Source organism: Ochotona curzoniae, unplaced genomic scaffold (assembly GCF_017591425.1).
Source record: "Ochotona curzoniae isolate NIBS_2020 unplaced genomic scaffold, NIBS_Ocur_1.0 contig_814, whole genome shotgun sequence".
Taxonomy (NCBI): Eukaryota; Metazoa; Chordata; class Mammalia; order Lagomorpha; family Ochotonidae; genus Ochotona; species Ochotona curzoniae.
This window is the reverse complement of record NW_024466570.1, coordinates 54,896-68,977: the sequence shown is the minus strand read 5'-3', so window position 1 is coordinate 68,977 and position 14,082 is coordinate 54,896. Positions and strand designations below refer to the sequence as shown.

The following is a 14,082-nucleotide window of genomic DNA, read 5'->3' as shown; positions in this document are numbered from 1 at the left end:
CATGGAACAGCCCAGATGCCTGTCAAAAGAGGAGTGTGCAAAAAAACTGTGGTACATCCACTCCATGGAATACTACTCAGCCATTTAAAAGACTGAAATCCTACCATTTGCAACCAAATGGTCTCAAGTAGAGACCATTATGCTTAGTGAAACAAGTCAATCCTCTAAGGACAAATATATGTTCTCTCTGATATAAAGCAATCTTCATGCAAAATACAAGATCAATAGCCCTTTCAATACTGTTTTTGCTACATTTCATGGCTTCTGACATTTTTGTGTTTCATTCATTCAAAAGTTTTTGTTTTTCTTATTAATTTCTTCATTGACTCATAGATCACACACTGTTTATTTCAGGAAGCTCTTTGATTTTCGTTTTCATTTCTTCAGTGATACATTGGTTTATTCAGTAGCATGTTATTAACTCCATGTTGTTGCAGACTGTAAACTTGTCATACATATATAGCCATTATTGTACTGAGGTATATTCCTTATATGTCTAGTTTATATTTGTTGCATCATTATTCATAATAACCAAGATACGGAATCAGCTTGAGTAATCATCAATGGATGACTAGTCAAAGAAAATGCGGGATACAGAATGGAATGTTTTGCCATCATAAAAAAAGAAGGAAATTCTGTCATTTTCAGCAACATGGATGGGACTTGAGGACATGATGTTAGGTAAAACAGTAGACTCAGGCAGGCCGGTGCTACATGGAAGATTAAAAGTTGCTCTCAAGGAAGCAGAGAATTGACAAGTCTTTACTGGAAATTTGGAAGCCTATGGGAAAGAAAGGGATGCAGGGGAGCCTGGTGAATGGTGATGGTGGTGCAGCTGTGTTGAGGACTAACTTCTAAGGTTGTAGAGCACAGTAGGATTTATGGCTGACAGTTAAATATTTCAAAATAGTGAGTAACAGAGGATTTTATAACATCCCCAACAAAAGAAATGATCTATGTTGGAGATGTTAGCCATAAGAATTATCCTAATTTGGTCATTCCACATCATATACATGTATTGAAATGTACTGAAATAAGTTCAATCACTATATGTCAATCACAAATAAAAAACGTATTTAAAAATACTGTCAGATGCTGTAAATAAACTAAAACCTTTATTTGCAGTAAATATTTACCTCTTCATTCTCTAAATTCACTTTTTCTCTTAAGAAAGAGTTGGCTACAATAAGGAGAGCTTCTTTTGGCCACTTTTCGTACCAATCAATTGTGCAGGAGCTAACCACAGACGGATACGCTCTACAGTACTGGCGGAAACGGGGTCCTGAAGGGCTCATGACCACAAAAACATGCAGGTTCACATATACTTTCTGAAAATGAATGCCAATATAAGCTGTTAAAATGCAACCCATCACTTTAAACGGTTATCTTGAGATTTCCACTTAACACTTGGTTTCATTAATGGCAAGACTAGCCTCAAGCCAATTAAGTTCCTGCCCAAATGGCGCAGTGGTTAAGGTCTTCTCCTTGCACACCCGGGATCCCATATAGGCGCTGGTTCTAATCCCGGCAGCCCCGCTTCCCATCCAGCTCCCTGCCTGTGGCCCGGGAAAGAAGTCGAGGACGGCCCAAAGCTTTGGGACCCTGCACCTGCGTGGGAGACCCAGAAGAGGCTCCTGGCTTCGCACTGGCATAGCACTGGCCGTTGCGCTCACTTGGGGAGTGAATCATCGGGGGGGGGGGGCGGGAAGATATTCCTCTCTGTCTCTCCTCTCTGTATATCCGCCTTTCCAATAAAAATAAAATAAATCTTTGAAAAAATAAAAAAGTTGCTGCCCAAACCAGAGCCCCTCCGAGGGAAAACGTGAGTTGCATGGAAGCCCTAGTGGGAGGACAACAGGTGGTTCAGCTACAGGTGGCTTAGATGGACTGGGAAGGGGAGGTGCTGGACTCAGGCAGAATATCCCTTGTGCAAAGCACATCTCAGGAATGTTCTGGGGCTTGAGCCCAGTTCAGCAAGACAGCATAAGGCAATGGATCTTACTTTGTAACTATTCTCTGGGTAGGTGTGCAAGTGTGTATGCACTTACGACCCAGAGAAATGCAAAGTGAGAAGATGGTCAGACAAAGCGCAGGTGGTAGGCAGAGGCACCAACAGAGCCTGACAGGATGGGCAAGGTGTCAAAGGAGGCGGCTACACCTCCCACAGCTACAGAATTCCAGCCAAGTAATACCAACTCCTGGCCAAGGCTGCAGATCCCAGGCCAAGTGTCGTTGAATTTGAAGTTTGTAGCCCTTTTCTTCCTAAGAGCTGGCCATGCTGCTGCTATCCCGGGGTTCTTAGCAAGACTGGCTTTGGAGTGTGATTCCTTCCTTCTTCTCTCACCTGTTACTTGGTAGTAAATCGCATTACTGACAGCAGCCTCAGAGGGTCAGGATTCTTTTCAATTCAAGAGTCCAACTTGGAGCACAAAAGGATACGACCTTCAAGTGCCAAGCCATCTATCTTGCCAAATGAGTACAGTAAAAGTGAAAGATGACTAGAAGATCAGATCTTTTCAGAGAGAGACAAAGAGTGGGAGGAAGAGAGGGAATACAAGAGACAGAGATATCTTTCACCCACTGGTTCACTTCCCAAATGTCTGTAGCCGACAGGGGCTGAGCCAGCCAAAGCCAGGAGCTCAGAACTCAACGTGGGTATCCCACATCAGTGGCTGTACTGGAGTCATCACTGTCTGTCTCCCAACACACGCATTAATAGGAGGCTGGATGGAAAATGGAGGTGGGATTTAAACTCCCACCTGATACAGGAGGTGTGTGGCAGCTTACATGCTGTGCCACAATGCCCATGCATTTTCCTGGAGTGCACTATTCTTCACACACCGAGTCAGAATGCCATTGTTCTTCCTTCTATTGAACCAAACAGTAATACATATGAATAATAAATAGTTAAAATCTAGTACTGGGATTCTGTATTACACTAACAAAGGACTAGAACGCCATAAATGATCATGGTAACTTCCAGCCTCACTGCTAACATGAAATTTTAAAATGTAACTGAATCCAGCATCCAGTCACATTACACTGCTCTATTTCTGAATTATTGTTAAACATCATCTGTGGTACACCAAGTATTTGTTGAGTAATGCCTGGTGGTTAACAGGATCGACGTTCAGATGATCCTTTGATACACAAAAACGGGCACAGCTGAGCCACAGAGTAACTCGTGGCCCATCCCAGGGGACATTTGTGCCTTGGGTCATGTCTTTCCATTCAGTGAGCTACTGATCGATTGTCATCATGCCAGAGACACACAGAAACCCTAATTCCCTCAGCTAGTGTCAACATCTCACAGCCACCTGCTGTTGGATCCATTCTCTGTATCCCCTTCTTTGTCTGGTCCATTTATTTCTCTTTGTATCTATTACCTCCTGGTTAACTTAAGGGCTGATCAAAGGGATGAAAAAAAAAATTTAGGGCCCGGCACGATGGCGCAGTGGTTAAGGTCCTTGCCTTGCACCCCCGGGATCCCATATGGGCGCCGGTTCTAATTCTGGCGGCCCCGCTTCCCATCCAGCTGCCTGCCTGTGGCCTGGGAAAGCAGTCAAGGACAGCCCAAAGCTTTGGGACCCTGCACCCGCATGGGAGACCCGCAAGAGGCTCCTGGTTTCGGACCGGCATAGTAGCAGCAGTTGTGCTCACTTGGGGAGTGAATCATCGGACGGAAGATCTTCCTCTCTGCCTCTCCTCTCTGTATATCCACCTTTCCAATAAAAGTAAAAAATCTTAAAAAAAAAATTTTTTTAAACTAATACAGCCCCAAACCCTTCATTAGCCAGGAAGAAATCTCAGTGGTCATTTCACCTTTCATTTGTTGTCTCCAGTTACTATTTCTTTCAAAAGTCAATGATAGACTCAGAACCATGTTCATGTTGGGTTGGCCCAGGGGTATGGTATGTGTGGGGTGGGTGGGTGGGCATTATTCTAAACTTGCATTAAAGAAACTAAGGAAGTTTTATCAAAATTGAAAACAATGTATAGTTATTAATATAGCTTCATTTTAATACAAAGTGATAAGTACCTTTTGGAATAACGCAAGTAAAGACTGTCTATCATCCACGTAGCCAGGATCTTTAACCAATGTTCTGATTCTGATTATGATGTTGTCCAACTCCTCATTTTCAAACAAGTCAGGCATTTTCCTTGAGTTGACAAGGCAATTCAAATCTTCCAAAATGAATGGCTTTGGAGAAAAACATGGTTAGAAATAAACAAATTATTCATATATTCTACTCTGCACACATCATCTTGAGAAAGTCATAGTACCAAAATGAAAATAAGGCTTTTTAAAAAACAAGCTAAACTCTTAATTTAAAGCCATCAAAACATTTTTTTTTAAGTTAAAAAGGCTTTATTCAGCTATTCATTCACTCAAACATTAAAAAAAAAAATAAGCCTGGTATTGACGCTATGCCAAACACCTGTGTTGGAGCAGGAGTTTTGAAACAGTGGGCACATAACACACTGGATGGGACCCCTGCTTCAGGCAGCCTACACTTGTGTTTGAATAGCAGACAAGCTAGGAAAAACACAGCTGCTCTAGGGCTCCCAGGACAACGGGGAAGGTAACAGATCAGGGCTGGGGGAAGGTCTACTGGGAGGGTTATTATAAAAGCCAAAACATTTTGCTTTTCAGAATAAACCCAAGCTTCCCTGAATATAAGTGTGTCACAACACTTGGGTTTACCAATCAAAAAATGACCTGAAAGAAAAAAAAAAAATAAAGTAGTATGGGGTAGGCCTAGCATTAGAGGCTTGAAAAGCAATTAAATCTACATGTATATCTGGGTCATAAATAACAAATGATATTTCTAGGAAACATTGCCACAAAGGAGTAAGTGCCATCCAGATGGCATTCCAAGTGATTTTTTTTTTTCTTTTTGGCTGTGACTGGCCATATCTGGAGCAAAGTAACAGGGCTAAAAAAAAGGAGGTGGGATGAACACTTTTTTTTTTCTAGCAGGTAAGGAAATGTATCTTTTTTAAAAAAAATATTTATTTATTTTTATTGCAAAGTCAGATATATAGAGAGGAGAAGAGACAGAGAGGAAAATCTTCTGTCCAATGATTCACTCCCTAAGTGACTGCAATGACCAGTGTTGCCCTGATCCGAAGCCAGGAGCTAGAAACTTCCTCCAGGTCTCCCACGCAGGTGCAGGGTCCCAAGGCTTTGGGCCGTCCTCAACTGCTTTCCCAGGCCGCAAGCAGGGAGCTGGATGGGAAGTGGAGCTGCCAGGATAAGAACAGATGTCCATATAGGATCCCAGTACATTCAAGTTGAGGACTTTAGCTGCTAGGTTACCACACCAGGCCCAAAAATGTATCTCTCAAGGAAAGTCCTAAACCTATTGTCAAGTGAGCAGAAGAAAGACAAAGAGCCAGAGTAACTACAGATGACAAGTGTGCAGGTCACACATGGTGGGGCACACATCATTGCTTTGAATACGCTGACAGAACTCAGGTATTGCAACCACCTCCAGTCTTCAGTTAATATTTGCATGATGAAGACACAGGAGCTATTTTCAAGTCATGTTTATTCAAAGCATCTACAATTTGTGGGTTATGACTGGATGAAGTTGGATAAGACGGGTTGGTAGAACTACAGACATCATTTTCTTATTTTCCATGAATTATTAAACTTCTCAGCAAAGGGCTATGTAAATGAAAATGTAAGAGATAATAATAATAAAAAAAAGGCCTTACTTGATCTAGGTGTAAGTTAGGCACCACCACCACAGTGGGGTTCCCTTCTAGACCTGCTTGAATAAAAGCCTTTTTAACGACTTCTCTGAACTCTGTGTACCCAGAGCTGGGAGACTAAGGCACTCGATAAAGTTTGTGTTCTTTTAAGGAACAGGCCAAGGTTGTGCAACTGTCTTTTCCACATCCCTCTGTCCCAATCTGTGGAAGAAGAAAAACAACAACACACCCTATGATTCCGATATATTTTTGGAGAATTCTTTAGGGGATGGTGTTTTCTTTTTTATGTTTAGCATGTCAATAATAAAAATATCTAACAATATTTTCATTTATTATTTTTTAGGACATAGGCTTCAATGTTTAAACATTTAATCAAGTTTGTAAGGCATTCATTCACATCCAGTATTTTCATTTGTTCTCTTTATACCCTCTGAAAATTCCAGGAAATGATCTCGTTGGAAAGATAATTGGGAAAAACAGCACATGGAGGCTTAAAAATCCCTGCTGTATCACTGTTGATACTGAATTCTTCACTGATAATAAAGCAGATGGTATTTTCCCATTCCTGATATATGCTTTCTGGCAAGCACAGCAGGTATTACCTTTTAAAAGCAGCTTCACAAGAGCGTAGTTCACACACTACATCGATGCACAAGTCAAATATTTTCTAGGAAATTCACATATTTATACACCCTTACCACAATCCCGTTTTAGAATTTCCATTACTTTAAAAAGATCCTTTGAATCCATTCATGGTCAATTCCCGTTCTGAAGACTAAGCTGCAATGGTCACTAAGTTGCTTTGTGTTTGGGGTTTTATGTAAGTGGGATTATGCAACATCAAGCCTATGGCATCTACTTTCTCTCACTTGCCAGAACAGTTGTGAAGTTCTTTGTATCTACAGTTTGCTACTTTTTGTGTTGAACAACATTCTGTTGTATGGACCTACCTACCACAATTAGTCTGTTCACCCCTGAAGGTCATTTGGTTGGTTCCTACTTCTTGGCTATTCTGAATGATGTTGCTAAGGAGATTTGCGTACAAGTCTGTGTGCACATTTGTTTTATTTTCTCTTCTGTAGATATATAGGACTGGAATTTCTCAGCTATCTGATAAATCTACATGACACTCTGTAAGAAATGCACAAACCATTTTTCAAAATAGCTATATTTTACAATACCACTAACAATGCCTGAGAGTTTAGTTTACCTGCTATACTGTCATTATCTTCTTGATTATAGTTTAAGTTCATTGCTTAGTACTCTTGTGGACTTAATTTGTATTTCCATCACTAATGATGCTGGACATGTTTCCATGGGCTTATTAGCCATTTGTATAGCTTTGATAAAACACCTATTCAACTATTTGTCCATTACGATAAATTTATTTTACAAGAGTATTACATTTCTACAAAAATTGCAGATGGTGCAAAAACTTTCTGCATACCCTACAGTTTTCCACATAATTCCTATCTAACCTTAGTTCAGAGAATTTATCGAAATTAATAAATCAACATTAGTATGTTTTCACCAGTTGAGTCCACACTTGATTCATTCATTTTTACCCAATATCCCTTTTCTGCTATAGGAGCCCTGCAGGATACCCCATTTCACTTACTGTCTCCTTTAGGCTCCATTGGTTGGGACTGAGTCCCAGACTTGTTTCTGAGGATTGTACAGTTTTACTGACTAGGACTTTTGTGGAATGCCTCCCAGAGGGAACTTTCCTGATGTCTTTCTCTTGTTTATACAGAGGCCACAAAAGGTGACATCAAAAATTTCAGGGAAATAAAAAATATGTTTATTCTGACGGAAAAATTTTAACATCAATGCACAGTTTTTATAATCTAACTACAGTTCATTGGCTTACTGAAAGGCCAACTCAATTGCTTCCAGTACTGGGTGCTCATGACTAAAGTTGTTACACTCGTTTGTGTGCATGTGTATGCTTGGGCATAACTTTTCTTTTTTTAAAAAAAAAAAGATTTATTTTATTTTTATTGGAAAGGCATAAGTTTTCAAGTCAGCTGGGTAAATACGCTCGCTGGCTCATATGGCGGGGCTATGTTTAGCCTTTGAATGAAACTGCCAAACTGTCTTCCAAAGTGACTGTGCCACTTTGCATACCCACCAGCAATGAAGGAAGAGTCTGTCACTCTGTGTCATTACCAGTGGCTGCTTTGATCAATGCTGTGGATGCTGGTTCCTGCACAAGGCTTTCCATGATTTCCTTCTGTTGCTGCCCCATGGGAAAATTGACAGGGAGCATTTTTACACAACCATCTGTGGGGCATTTGCTTACTTTTAATGGGATTTTTAATAACTAGGACAATGCGGAAGGTGAATGAAGACAGGATTATTCCTTTTCTTTTAGTTTGGATGTCCTTTCTCTCCTTACTTTGGCCTAATGGTACTGACCACGACCTCTAGTATTGTGTTACATAGAAATTGTTTTTTTTTTTTAAAGATTTATTTTTTATTTTTATTGGAAAGGCGGGTATATAGAGAGGAGAGACAGAGAGGAAGATCTTCCGTCCGATGATTCACTCCCCAAGTGAGCACAACGGCCAATGCTATGCCGGTCCGAAGCCAGGTGCCTCTTCCAGGTCTCCCACGCAGGTGCGGGGTCCCAAAGCTTTGGGCCGTCCTTGACTGCCTTCCCAGGCCACAGGCAGGGAGCTGGATGGGAAGCGGGGCCGCCGGGATTAGAACCAGTGCCCATATGGGATCCCAGGGCGTGCAAGGCGAGGACCTTAACCACTGTGCCACCACACTGGGTCCATTACATAGAAATTGTGAGGCATAGGGCTGGAGTTAGAGCATAGCAGGCAAAGCTGTACCTGTGACACTGGAATCCCATATGGACACCAGTTCGAATCCTGGCTGTTCCACTTCCAATCCAGCTCCTTGCCAATGGCCCAAGTGCTTGGGTCGCTGCATCCATATGGGAAACCTGGAAGAAGCTCCTGGCTCCTGGTTTCCGTCTGGCCCAGCCCTGGCCATTGTGGCCATTTAGAGAATCAGCAGACAGGAGATTTCTCTGTTTCATCTTATGTGTTTAACTGTGCCTTTCAAACAAATATAAATAAACCTTAGAAAAGAAATTTTGAGGCACAACATTTTTGTTTTGTTTCCAATCTTAGGGGAAAAATACAGAATCTTTTACCATTAAAACCAATCCTGCCTGCCAGTCTTCCTTCCCCCCTCCCTTTTCCCCTTCTTCCTTCTTTCCTTCTTCTTTCTCTCCCTCCCTCCCTCTCCCCCTCTCTTTCTGAAAGGTTGTCTTTCTCTCTCTTTTCTTTTCCTTTTTCTTTCCTTTTCTTTCTTGGATAAAGTTGCTGCCTGTAACATTCACGACCTGACTGCCTCACTTCTGATACAGCTTCCTGCTAACTCACCCGGGAAAGCAGAAGACCTTCCAGATGCTTGGGCCCCGCACCCATGTGGGAGACCTGCAAGAAGTTCCTGGCTCCTGGCTTCACATTCCTGCCTCTTGCAGTCACTTAGGGATTGAACTGAGGATGGACGATTCCTCTCTCCTTTCTCTATAATTCAGCCTTTCAGAAAAACAATTCAATCATATAAATAAAAGTTAAAAAAATCAAAAATAAAATAAGAGAAAAAAGCCACAGTCCATCTTGGAATGCATCCAGGAGAATGGACCTGCTAGTTTCAAGGCAGCCTAGATGGCCGGGGCTCAGACCCTGGCAATGGGCAGTCTTCAATACTGCCTTGAGCCCAGGAGTAAGCAGGTCACAGACCTTGGGCAGCCAGCCCCTCAGTGCCCTCAAACCTCGGCCACAAGGTCCTGACCTTCTTGGGATCCTGGCCAAAATGTCACTCTTTGTGAAGCCACTTCACAGCTTTTGAGATATCACTGTCATTTCAACATTGTGTATATCTAAGATGTACAACTTGGTGTTTCATTAAATGTATACACTGAGAAATGTTCATAATAATCAAGCTATTTAGCATACCCATCCTGTGTGTGTGTGTGTGTGTGTGTGGAGAGAGAGAGAGAGAGAGAGAGAGAGAGAGAGAGAGAGAGAAGGAGAAACACCCAACCTCTGGACTTATTTCAAGGCAATGCAATTAATTGTTTTTTCCCCCTTATAACAGTTTTGTTTCTTTTAATACAATCTTTATTAAAAGTCTAGTTCTTTTGCATAATATGTTGTAACAACATTTAAGACCAATGCCTTAAGTATTACTTAAATGTTTTATTTTTCTAGTAAACAATACAATCTAGTGTAGATATGCAACATTTAAAGAATCATGCATGATTTTTTCATTGTATTTCCTTACCTAATTAAACTAACATCATCGGAAATCTCCTATTGAGGTCTTGGTTATTTCATTATTTCTATCTGCTTTAAATGTTACTCATTAAATTATTAAGCTCCCCTCTCAGCTGCTTTTCCCTGCCTAATTCCACATGCTAGAATAGCAGTTAGAGCACCATTTTGCAAAAACGTACCACGTATTTGATCCAGGCCAAAAATGTACCTATGATGCTTTTAGTAATAATAGAATCAGAGGAAGCAGGGACTTGTCGGATATTTTCAATAAGGGATTATGTTTTAATAAGGGTTCTGGGAGGGTAATTAGGTTCATGAGAGACTGGGAAAATGATTAGGTAGGCAAGATTAGTGTGGGGTTTTAAAATTTGCTGAGAAAACATTCTCAGTAATTTTGTCATTGGGAACATGTTGTAAGTGTTCTTGTTGGCACGAAAGGGTTGATTTAACAAAGAAAGAATTTGTAAAAGGCGGTAAAAGAAGTAAACAGAATACCTACCATTTGAGAATAGAAAAGCAACCCATGAAGAGCTGAAGTAAGACACACAAAATCATAGCCTTTACAAAGCTCGTGTTTTAAATGAGGCAACAGACACCAAGTAAAAAAAAAAAAATACACACATACATACACATATACACGAGAGAGCAGATATTGCCAAGAACTACCAAGTAAAATAAAGTGGACTGCAGGTCCAGAGCGACAGGGCCGAGGGGAGGGGGAGTGCCATGCTCTTTCAGATAAGCAGCAGCAAGGTTATCCCACAGATCCACGGGAAGATGATGCTGGCCTAGACAGTGGTGGCTGTGGAGACAAGTGGACAGATCTGGGATACATTCTGCAAGCTGCGTTGCGGACTTGCTGGTGGAGAGTCTGTGAAGAATGATGGGGGTGGTGGTGACTCGGGTTTCTGCTCAAGGCAGTGGACATATGCTGATGCTTTTTATGAGATCGGGAAGGTTAGCAAAGGAGTGGTTTTGGTGATAGAAAATTTGCTTTAGATTTTTTTCTCGAGTCCATTTTCCAACTTTCAATTAGTTTTGTTGTGTCTATCTAAATAAATGAGTATCCGGATTGCACCCAAGGGGGGGGGCATGTGCTCTCATGGCATGTTCAATGCCAGTTTGGATGTCCGTAACACCTACTGGAGTGCCTGAGTTTAAGTCCTGTCTCCACTCCCAACTCCAGCTTCCTGCTACCATGCAGCCGGGGAAGGCAGCGGAGGATGGCTGCACCAGCTCGGTCCCTGCCACTCAGGGCAGTGGCCTCGATTCTGTTTCTAGCTCCCGCTTGCTGTGGGCATTTGGGGATTGAACTGTCACTCTCTTTGTCTAGGCTTCTCAGTTAAACAGGAAAAAGGACCATAACCTTAAAAAAAATGAAGCTTTATCTATTATGGGTGCAAGAAAATTCCTTTCTGGAAAAAAAAAAGCATGGAACAAATAATTAAGCAATTGTAAATAAGGTATAAAGTAAATAACTAAAAAGCAGGCAAGCATAATAAGTCATAAAATATGCTTTATGTTACTGGCTAAATATATGAGATTTTATTTAGCTTTCCAGAAATCTTCCCGTATTTTAAGTACTTGGAAATTTTCTAATGAACTCAACTCCTATTTGTTCTCATGAGAAGTGAGATTTTTACTGAACATGTCTGAACTTTTCTGAACCCAAACCTAAGGAAGCGCACTGTGTTTGAAGTCAGGATCCACCTGCAAACTCTGAGGATGCATGGGACATGCTGCCTGGTTGCCACTTTTATTCACATCAAATGCTCCCCAAAACAAACAACACCTTTATGGACAAATTTACAAACACTGTAGTTAGAATAAAGACACTGTTCCATGACTCAGTGTTTTTCATAAAGTTGTGAATAAGATATCCATAGACAACTTATATCTTTCTATAGTTCTTAACTGTAATTTGCAAAATTCAAGCCATTTGAAGCGCTGAAGTTCTTACCAGTAACATGTGACCCCCAGGCTGTCGAAGAACCCTTGCCGTTCTTACAATATGCTGGATGGCCTCCTTGAAAAACACCATGGGATAAGAGATCTAGCAGAGGGAATATGACAAAAAAACTGATCACAGGTGTGGAAAAGTCAAGCAAATACGCATTGTCATTTCACACGCAAGGAAATAACACTGATCTTGATTCAGTACTCTGGTTTTTGCTAAGTTTTTGTGATCATCTCTCTGCATATACTCCATAAAGCAATATAAGGAGGGGAGTCCCAGAATTGAGAGAAAGGAAGTTACAAGTAATTATAACATCAATTATTAATTGGAAAGAACAGTAGTACCCAGGCTGCTTTTTCTATCAGTCTCTTTCAGTAGACAGGTCTAACGAAGGGAGGAAGAAAACTGGTTTCTGGCATGCGTGATTTCACATGTGGCTCTGTCCACGCATAGCTATGTGACACTGTGAAGACACAGCTATTCCAGTGTAATGTGTTGCCAGATGTTGCGAACTTCTGCTGCAAACTTTTTAAAGTTTACTAAACTCTATTAACTCAACTCTCCACAGCCTCTAGTGCTAAATAACCTGTTTTTAAAATGATATTCTGTTGAGACAAAGTAAGAGGAAATAATAGAATATGATGTTGTAAAAATGGTTTGCTTTGAAATCTTAGGGCATATTTACTTGCCTCTGCTGTTCTCTCTCCCAAAATATCTTAAAAATATTTGAGGTACATGGATATGTGTGTGCGCGTGTATCAATGAACACATGCAGACACAGCACCTGTCAGGTTTATAAAGAGCATAAAATGGGTTCTTCCATATGTCCTTACCTCTGTGAACTTGGAACCCAACTTCATTTGGAATTCATTAAGTACATTGGCAAGCCTATTATAGTCCCTGGTATGCTGATAGATCTTTTTTCTATGAATCTTGTTGACATCCAAGAAGTCCACAAATACAGTTGGATCATTCATCAGGTTTTCTGGAGTCCACGAAATCTATAGTAAGATAAGGATTTAACACTACAGTTAACAGCACAATCTCCCTTGTTCTTGAGACTAACATAACATACCTCAGTCACTGAAGCTCCTGGTGCGCTGGCCTCACAACTCCAGTTCTCAATCCTTTTTGTGCCTTGTAGCCCTTTTAGCAGCAAAGCCAGGGACTCTCCTTCAAGAATATTATTTTTAAATCCCTCCAGTAAAATACAAGGATTACAAAGGAAATACGACACACAGAAATCATAATTCTAAGAATGCGGGGTGTCTGTGGACCCCAGGTTAAGGACCCCTGTAGTTGGAAGTATCTTGTAGTTCTACCGACAATCTTGGAAAAGGAAGTGACAGTTGAATGTTTTTCCCACTGTCTGCTTAAACTCTTGGCTATCTTTCACGCTAAGGCTTTGGACAACTTTCTCTTTGAAGTCTGACCACTTTTTCTCTGCTTTAAAATCAGGTAAGGTACTTTACTCTCTGCGTCTCTGCTCCCCAAAGTGGTGTGTGCACAGGTCTACAGCAGCATTTGCAGAAAGGGCTTGCACCTGTTAGCTGTGAGGTGCCCAGAGGCAGGGTCCACACTGGTTTCAAGTAGTCCTCCTCACTTACTTCACTTGGTATTGGCACTGGAAATTCCTGATAGGTGTTAGGAAGGCATTTCCTCAGCAAATGGCTAGATGAGGGTTGAATGAAGGTACAGCATGCTGGCTAAGACAACACCAGGTGTCAGACAGTTGCTGGACGCAAAGGGGAACAGCCAGGACTTGAACTGGTGCCCTTGAAGGATGCCAGCTATAATCTGCTATTTAATCCTCTGCATGCCAGTGCCAGGCTCCAGAAAGAATTCTTAAAAGAAGCCTCCTGAATTTGTGACTTATGTCAAAAACATGTATGTATTCATATACACAGAGGAATAGGCCTACATATTTGTAAACATGCTATTATCTAAGTTTTGTTTGTTTTATACTCTGGGTCTGTGTGCAGAACTATCTTCATCTCCACATAACAAGCTTTTTTAATCAAAAATTACCTTTTACCATCACAAGACATGCCTGTACTTTTGAATGTATGGCATTTCTCGGGTGAGAGAAAGCAGCAGTGCACAAGAACA

At 41.2% G+C, this 14,082-nt stretch overlaps 1 protein-coding gene and 1 long non-coding RNA gene across 2 annotated transcripts in view; both read right to left on the bottom strand.

Annotated features, from left to right (window-relative positions):
- LOC121164506 (dynein heavy chain 14, axonemal-like) overlaps positions 1 to 14,082 on the bottom strand; it is an 81,307-nt gene that overhangs the window by 27,905 nt on the left and 39,320 nt on the right. The window lies entirely within an intron of this gene.
- Positions 5,885 to 13,134, bottom strand: LOC121164505. Its single transcript, XR_005885116.1, has 3 exons — positions 13,049 to 13,134; positions 11,977 to 12,069; positions 5,885 to 5,919 (listed from the first exon to the last, which is right to left on the bottom strand). It is a non-coding gene; the product is annotated as an uncharacterized LOC121164505 (long non-coding RNA).